Source organism: Xenopus laevis, chromosome 3S (assembly GCF_017654675.1).
Source record: "Xenopus laevis strain J_2021 chromosome 3S, Xenopus_laevis_v10.1, whole genome shotgun sequence".
NCBI classification, from domain to species: Eukaryota; Metazoa; Chordata; class Amphibia; order Anura; family Pipidae; genus Xenopus; species Xenopus laevis.
Window position 1 is genome coordinate 131,351,153 of NC_054376.1, and position 9,141 is coordinate 131,360,293.

The following is a 9,141-nucleotide window of genomic DNA, read 5'->3' on the forward strand; positions in this document are numbered from 1 at the left end:
CACCTGTAACTGGGGAACTGAGTCCATCCCACATACACCTGTAACTGGGGAACTGAGTCCATCCCACATACACCTGTAACTGGGGCACTGAGTCCATCCCACATACACCTGTAACTGGGGCACTGAGTCCATCCCACATACACCTGTAACTGGGACACTGAGTCCATCCCACATACACCTGTAACTGGGGCACTGAGTCCATCCCACATACACCTGTAACTGGGGAACTGAGTCCATCCACATACACCTGTAACTGGGACACTGAGTCCATCCCACATACAACTGTAACTGGGGCACTGAGTCCATCCCACATACACCTGTAACTGGGACACTGAGTCCATCCCACATACACCTGTAACTGGGACACTGAGTCCATCCCACATACACCTGTAACTGGGGCACTGAGTCCATCCCACATACACCTGTAACTGGGACACTGAGTCCATCCCACATACACCTGTAACTGGGACACTGAGTCCATCCCACATACACCTGTAACTGGGACACTGAGTCCATCCCACATACACCTGTAACTGTGACACTGAGCCCATCCCACATACACCTGTAACTGGGGAACTGAGTCCATCCCACATACACCTGTAACTGGGGCACTGAGTCCATCCCACATACACCTGTAACTGGGGCACTGAGTCCATCCCACATACACCTGTAACTGGGACACTGAGTCCATCCCACATACACCTGTAACTGGGGAACTGAGTCCATCCCACATACACCTGTAACTGGGGCACTGAGTCCATCCCACATACATCTGTAACTGGGACACTGAGTCCATCCCACATACACCTGTAACTGGGACACTGAGTCCATCCCACATACACCTGTAACTGGGACACTGAGTCCATCCCACATACATCTGTAACTGGGACACTGAGTCCATCCCACATACACCTGTAACTGGGACACTGAGTCCATCCCACATACACCTGTAACTGGGGCACTGAGTTCATCCCACATACACCTGTAACTGGGGCACTGAGTCCATCCCACATACACCTGTAACTGGGACACTGAGTCCATCCCACATACACCTGTAACTGGGACACTGAGTCCATCCCACATACACCTGTAACTGGGGCACTGAGTCCATCCCACATACACCTGTAACTGGGACACTGAGTCCATCCCACATTCACCTGTAACTGGGACACTGAGTCCATCCCACATACACCTGTAACTGGGACACTGAGTCCATCCCACATACACCTGTAACTGGGACACTGAGTCCATCCCACATACACCTGTAACTGGAAAAATGAGTCCATCCCACATACACCTGTAACTGGGACACTGAGTCCATCCCACATACACCTGTAACTGGGACACTGAGTCCATCCCACATACACCTGTAACTGGGGAACTGAGTCCATCCCACATACACCTGTAACTGGGGAACTGAGTCCATCCCACATACACCTGTAACTGGGACACTGAGTCCATCCCACATACACCTGTAACTGGGGCACTGAGTCCATCCCACATACATCTGTAACTGGGAACACTGAGTCCATCCCACATTACACCTGTAACTGGGACACTGAGTCCATCCCACATACACCTGTAACTGGGGCACTGAGTCCATCCCACATACACCTGTAACTGGGGAACTGAGTCCAATCCCACATACACCTGTAACTGGGGCACTGAGTCCATCCCACATACACCTGTAACTGGGGCACTGAGTCCATCCCACATACACCTGTAACTGGGACACTGAGTCCATCCCACATACATCTGTAACTGGGACACTGAGTCCATCCCACATACACCTGTAACTGGGACACTGAGTCCATCCCACATACACCTGTAACTGGGGCACTGAGTCCATCCCACATACACCTGTAACTGGGGCACTGAGTCCATCCCACATACACCTGTAACTGGGACACTGAGTCCATCCCACATACACCTGTAACTGGGACACTGAGTCCATCCCACATACACCTGTAACTGGGACACTGAGTCCATCCCACATACACCTGTAACTGGGGCAATGAGTCCATCCCACATACACCTGTAACTGGGGAACTGAGTCCATCCCACATACACCTGTAACTGGGACACTGAGTCCATCCCACATACACCTGTAACTGGGGCACTGAGTCCATCCCACATACACCTGTAACTGGGGAACTGAGTCCATCCCACATACACCTGTAACTGGGGCACTGAGTCCATCCCACATACACCTGTAACTGGGGCACTGAGTCCATCCCACATACACCTGTAACTGGGACACTGAGTCCATCCCACATACACCTGTAACTGGGGCACTGAGTCCATCCCACATACACCTGTAACTGGGGAACTGAGTCCATCCCACATACACCTGTAACTGGGGCACTGAGTCCATCCCACATACACCTGTAACTGGGGCACTGAGTCCATCCCACATACATCTGTAACTGGGACACTGAGTCCATCCCACATACATCTGTAACTGGGACACTGAGTCCATCCCACATACACCTGTAACTGGGACACTGAGTCCATCCCACATACACCTGTAACTGGGGCACTGAGTCCATCCCACATACACCTGTAACTGGGACACTGAGTCCATCCCACATACACCTGTAACTGGGACACTGAGTCCATCCCACGTACACCTGTAACTGGGGCACTGAGTCCATCCCACATACACCTGTAACTGGGACACTGAGTCCATCCCACGTACACCTGTAACTGGGGCAATGAGTCCATCCCACATACACCTGTAACTGGGGAACTGAGTCCATCCCACATACACCTGTAACTGGGACACTGAGTCCATCCCACATACACCTGTAACTGGGGCACTGAGTCCATCCCACATACACCTGTAACTGGGACACTGAGTCCATCCCACATACACCTGTAACTGGGGCACTGAGTCCATCCCACATACACCTGTAACTGGGGAACTGAGTCCATCCCACATACACCTGTAACTGGGACACTGAGTCCATCCCACATACACCTGTAACTGGGGCACTGAGTCCATCCCACATACACCTGTAACTGGGACACTGAGTCCATCCCACATACACCTGTAACTGGGACACTGAGTCCATCCCACATACACCTGTAACTGGGGAACTGAGTCCATCCCACATACACCTGTAACTGGGGCACTGAGTCCATCCCACATACACCTGTAACTGGGGCACTGAGTCCATCCCACATACACCTGTAACTGGGGCACTGAGTCCATCCCACATACACCTGTAACTGGGACACTGAGTCCATCCCACATACACCTGTAACTGGGACACTGAGTCCATCCCACATACACCTGTAACTGGGGCACTGAGTCCATCCCACATACACCTGTAACTGGGGAACTGAGTCCATCCCACATACACCTGTAACTGGGGCACTGAGTCCATCCCACATACACCTGTAACTGGGACACTGAGTCCATCCCACATACACCTGTAACTGGGACACTGAGTCCATCCCACATACACCTGTAACTGGGACACTGAGTCCATCCCACATACACCTGTAACTGGGGCACTGAGTCCATCCCACATACACCTGTAACTGGGGCACTGAGTCCATCCCACATACACCTGTAACTGGGACACTGAGTCCATCCCACATACACCTGTAACTGGGACACTGAGTCCATCCCACATACACCTGTAACTGGGACACTGAGTCCATCCCACATACACCTGTAACTGGGGCACTGAGTCCATCCCACATACACCTGTAACTGGGGCACTGAGTCCATCCCACATACACCTGTAACTGGGACACTGAGTCCATCCCACATACACCTGTAACTGGGACACTGAGTCCATCCCACATACACCTGTAACTGGGGAACTGAGTCCATCCCACATACACCTGTAACTGGGACACTGAGTCCATCCCACATACACCTGTAACTGGGGCACTGAGTCCCATCCCACATACACCTGTAACTGGGACACTGAGTCCATCCCACATACACCTGTAACTGGGACACTGAGTCCATCCCACATACACCTGTAACTGGGGAACTGAGTCCATCCCACATACACCTGTAACTGGGGCACTGAGTCCATCCCACATACACCTGTAACTGGGGCACTGAGTCCATCCCACATACACCTGTAACTGGGGCACTGAGTCCATCCCACATACACCTGTAACTGGGACACTGAGTCCATCCCACATACACCTGTAACTGGGACACTGAGTCCATCCCACATACACCTGTAACTGGGGCACTGAGTCCATCCCACATACACCTGTAACTGGGGAACTGAGTCCATCCCACATACACCTGTAACTGGGGCACTGAGTCCATCCCACATACACCTGTAACTGGGGCACTGAGTCCATCCCACATACACCTGTAACTGGGACGCTGAGTCCATCCCACATACACCTGTAACTGGGACGCTGAGTCCATCCCACATACACCTGTAACTGGGACGCTGAGTCCATCCCACATACACCTGTAACTGGGACACTGAGTCCATCCCACATACACCTGTAACTGGGACGCTGAGTCCATCCCACATACACCTGTAACTGGGACGCTGAGTCCATCCCACATACACCTGTAACTGGGACGCTGAGTCCATCCCACATACACCTGTAACTGGGACACTGAGTCCATCCCACATACACCTGTAACTGGGACACTGAGTCCATCCCACATACACCAGTAACTGGGACACTGAGTCCATCCCACATACACCTGTAACTGGGACACTGAGTCCATCCCACATACACCTGTAACTGGGGCACTGAGTCCATCCCACATACACCTGTAACTGGGACACTGAGTCCATCCCACATACACCTGTAACTGGGACACTGAGTCCATCCCACATACACCAGTAACTGGGACACTGAGTCCATCCCACATACACCTGTAACTGGGACACTGAGTCCATCCCACATACACCTGTAACTGGGGCACTGAGTCCATCCCACATACACCTGTAACTGGGACACTGAGTCCATCCCACATACAACTGTAACTGGGACACTGAGTCCATCCCACATACACCTGTAACTGGGACACTGAGTCCATCCCACATACACCTGTAACTGGGACACTGAGTCCATCCCACATACACCTGTAACTGGGACACTGAGTCAATCCCACATACACCTGTAACTGGGACACTGAGTCAATCCCACATACACCTGTAACTGGGACACTGAGTCCATATCACATACACCTGTAACTGGGGCACTGAGTCCATGCCACATACACCTGTAACTTGGACACTGAGTCCATCCCACATACACCTGTAACTGGGGCACTGTGTCCACTGAGTCCATCCCACATACACCTGTAACTGGGGCACTGTGTCCATCCCACATACACCTGTAACTGGGGCACTGTGTCCATCCCACATACACCTGTAACTGGGACACTGAGTCCATCCCACATACACCTGTAACTGGGACACTGAGTCAATCCCACATACACCTGTAACTGGGACACTGAGTCCATATCACATACACCTGTAACTGGGGCACTGAGTCCATGCCACATACACCTGTAACTGGGACACTGAGTCCATCCCACATACACCTGTAACTTGGGCACTGTGTCCATCCCACATACACCTATAACTGGGGCACTGTGTCCATCCCACATACACCTGTAACTGGGACACTGAGTCCATCCCACATACACCTGTAACTGGGGCACTGAGTCCATCCCACATACACCTGTAACTGGGACACTGAGCCCATCCCACATACACCTGTAACTGGGACACTGAGTCCATCCCACATACACCTGTAACTGGGGCACTGTGTCCATCCCACATACACCTATAACTGGGGCACTGTGTCCATCCCACATACACCTATAACTGGGGCACTGTGTCCATCCCACATACACCTGTAACTGGGGCACTGAACTCATCCCACATACACCTGTAACTGGGGAACTGAGTCCATCCCACATACACCTGTAACTGGGGAACTGAGTCCATCCCACATACACCTGTAACTGGGGCACTGAGTCCATCCCACATACACCTGTAACTGGGGCACTGAGTCCATCCCACATACACCTGTAACTGGGACACTGAGTCCATCCCACATACACCTGTAACTGGGGCACTGAGTCCATCCCACATACACCTGTAACTGGGGAACTGAGTCCATCCCACATACACCTGTAACTGGGACACTGAGTCCATCCCACATACAACTGTAACTGGGGCACTGAGTCCATCCCACATACACCTGTAACTGGGACACTGAGTCCATCCCACATACACCTGTAACTGGGACACTGAGTCCATCCCACATACACCTGTAACTGGGGCACTGAGTCCATCCCACATACACCTGTAACTGGGACACTGAGTCCATCCCACATACACCTGTAACTGGGACACTGAGTCCATCCCACATACACCTGTAACTGGGACACTGAGTCCATCCCACATACACCTGTAACTGTGACACTGAGCCCATCCCACATACACCTGTAACTGGGGAACTGAGTCCATCCCACATACACCTGTAACTGGGGCACTGAGTCCATCCCACATACACCTGTAACTGGGGCACTGTGTCCATCCCACATACACCTGTAACTGGGGAACTGAGTCCATCCCACATACACCTGTAACTGGGGAACTGAGTCCATCCCACATACACCTGTACCTGGGGAACTGAGTCCATCCCACATACACCTGTAACTGGGGCACTGAGTCCATCCCACATACACCTGTAACTGGGACACTGAGTCCATCCCACATACACCTGTAACTGGGGCACTGTGTCCATCCCACATACACCCTGTAAACTGGGGAAACTGAGTCCATCCCACATACACCTGTAACTGGGGAACTGAGTCCATCCCACATACACCTGTAACTGGGGAACTGAGTCCATCCCACATACACCTGTAACTGGGGCACTGAGTCCATCCCACATACACCTGTAACTGGGACACTGAGTCCATCCCACATACACCTGTAACTGGGACACTGTGTCCATCCCACATACACCTGTAACTGGGACAACTGAGTCCATCCACATACACCTGTAACTGGGACACTGAGTCCATCCCACATACACCTGTAACTGGGACACTGAGTCCATCCCACATACACCTGTAACTGGGACACTGAGTCCATCCCACATACACCTGTAACTGGGACACTGAGTCCATCCCACATACACCTGTAACTGGGACACTGAGTCCATCCCACATACACCTGTAACTGGGACACTGAGTCCATCCCACATACACCTGTAACTGGGACACTGAGTCCATCCCACATACACCTGTAACTGGGACACTGAGCCCATCCCACATACACCTGTAACTGGGGAACTGAGTCCATCCCACATACACCTGTAACTGGGGCACTGAGTCCATCCCACATACACCTGTAACTGGGGCACTGTGTCCATCCCACATACACCTGTAACTGGGGAACTGAGTCCATCCCACATACACCTGTAACTGGGGAACTGAGTCCATCCCACATACACCTGTAACTGGGGACTGAGTCCATCCCACATACACCTGTAACTGGGGCACTGAGTCCATCCCACATACACCTGTAACTGGGACACTGAGTCCATCCCACATACACCTGTAACTGGGGCACTGTGTCCATCCCACATACACCTGTAACTGGGGAACTGAGTCCATCCCACATACACCTGTAACTGGGGAACTGAGTCCATCCCACATACACCTGTAACTGGGGAACTGAGTCCATCCCACATACACCTGTAACTGGGGCACTGAGTCCATCCCACATACACCTGTAACTGGGACACTGAGTCCATCCCACATACACCTGTAACTGGGACACTGTGTCCATCCCACATACACCTGTAACTGGGACACTGAGTCCATCCCACATACACCTGTAACTGGGACACTGAGTCCATCCCACATACACCTGTAACTGGGACACTGAGTCCATCCCACATACACCTGTAACTGGGACACTGAGTCCATCCCACATACACCTGTAACTGGGACACTGAGTCCATCCCACATACACCTGTAACTGGGACACTGAGTCCATCCCACATACACCTGTAACTGGGGAACTGAGTCCATCCCACATACACCTGTAACTGGGGAACTGAGTCCATCCCACATACACCTGTAACTGGGACACTGAGCCCATCCCACATACACCTGTAACTGGGGAACTGAGTCCATCCCACATACACCTGTAACTGGGGCACTGAGTCCATCCCACATACACCTGTAACTGGGGCACTGTGTCCATCCCACATACACCTGTAACTGGGACACTGAGTCCATCCCACATACACCTGTAACTGGGGAACTGAGTCCATCCCACATACACCTGTAACTGGGGGAACTGAGTCCATCCCACATACACCTGTAACTGGGGAACTGAGTCCATCCCACATACACCTGTAACTGGGGCACTGAGTCCATCCCACATACACCTGTAACTGGGACACTGAGTCCATCCCACATACACCTGTAACTGGGACACTGTGTCCATCCCACATACACCTGTAACTGGGACACTGAGTCCATCCCACATACACCTGTAACTGGGGCACTGAGTCCATCCCACATACACCTGTAACTGGGACACTGAGTCCATCCCACATACACCTGTAACTGGGACACTGAGTCCATCCCACATACACCTGTAACTGGGACACTGAGTCCATCCCACATACACCTGTAACTGGGACACTGAGTCCATCCCACATTCACCTGTAACTGGGACACTGAGTCCATCCCACATACACCTGTAACTGGGACACTGAGTCCATCCCACATACACCTGTAACTGGGACACTGAGTCCATCCCACATACACCTGTAACTGGGGAACTGAGTCCATCCCACATACACCTGTAACTGGGGAACTGAGTCCATCCCACATACACCTGTAACTGGGACACTGAGCCCATCCCACATACACCTGTAACTGGGGAACTGAGTCCATCCCACATACACCTGTAACTGGGGCACTGAGTCCATCCCACATACACCTGTAACTGGGGCACTGTGTCCATCCCACATACACCTGTAACTGGGACACTGAGTCCATCCCACATACACCTGTAACTGGGGAACTGAGTCCATCCCACATACACCTGTAACTGGGGAACTGAGTCCATCCCACATACACCTGTAACTGGGGAACTGAGTCCA